Source organism: Phoca vitulina, unplaced genomic scaffold (genome assembly GCF_004348235.1).
Source record: "Phoca vitulina isolate PV1807 unplaced genomic scaffold, GSC_HSeal_1.0 scaffold9, whole genome shotgun sequence".
NCBI classification, from domain to species: Eukaryota; Metazoa; Chordata; class Mammalia; order Carnivora; family Phocidae; genus Phoca; species Phoca vitulina.
This window is the reverse complement of record NW_022589712.1, coordinates 62,412,227-62,413,135: the sequence shown is the minus strand read 5'-3', so window position 1 is coordinate 62,413,135 and position 909 is coordinate 62,412,227. Positions and strand designations below refer to the sequence as shown.

The window sequence follows — 909 nt, the reverse complement described above, 5'->3', positions numbered from 1 at the left end:
TTTTTCTCTACTTGACTAACATAACATAATAATAATTTTAAAAAAGTAATACCAAAAATAAATAAAATTTTAAAAAGTAAAAAAAAAAGAATTAGAGACTATATATTTAGACGTATATATTACTTGCATCATATAGCAGGCATCAATAAATGGTGGCTGTATTAATAAGATTATTTGGTTGTGAGCTTTCTATTTATTTTTTAAATTTTAAATAGGCTCCATGCCCAATGTGGGGCTTGAACTCACGACCCTGAGATCAAGAGTCACATGCTCTACCGACTGAGCCAGCCAGGCGCCCCAAGTCATCATTTATAATACTTACCTTGCTTCAGCCAACAATGAATCTCTATTTAGCATTTAAATCTTTTAGTATTTATTCATTGAACAGAATAAGTAAACCCCTTTTCTATGTAAAAGTCTAAGCTAACTGCCAAAAACACAGTACTACCCCATGCATGCACCACGTTACCTGTTTTTACGTGACTATCCATCTTGGTTTTAAACTGCCAGTATTTTTAAAGATTTATTACTAATTAAGTCATCTTCATTTCTATACAATATTACCCAATTTGGCTGCCTTTTTTGTTCTCCTAAATTCTTTTTTTTTATTGAGCCAACCCTTTGTTCTGGAACCATGTTAATATACCTTTTGGTCTATTTATACATGTCACATCTTGGGTTGACTTTTTATTCCAAGTTTCTTCCTGGCAAAGACAATGATCACAGTGTGCATACTTAATAAATGTTACATAATAATAACCATTAAATGTTCCTTTAAAATCTTAAGCAGCTTTTTATCTTTAGCTTCTACTTTGAGATAATTATATACTTCCCCAAAACTATTTATAGCTCCCATCAGGAAGAACAGCTGAAAAAAAATGTGTTCCCAGTCCTGCCAAAACTATGGTA

At 31.7% G+C, this 909-nt stretch overlaps 1 non-coding gene across 1 annotated transcript; it reads right to left on the bottom strand.

Moving 5' to 3' along the window:
• Positions 1–221: 221 nt before the first annotated feature.
• Positions 222–294, bottom strand: TRNAK-CUU. Its single transcript has one exon. It is a non-coding gene; the product is annotated as a tRNA-Lys (tRNA).
• Positions 295–909: the final 615 nt, after the last annotated feature.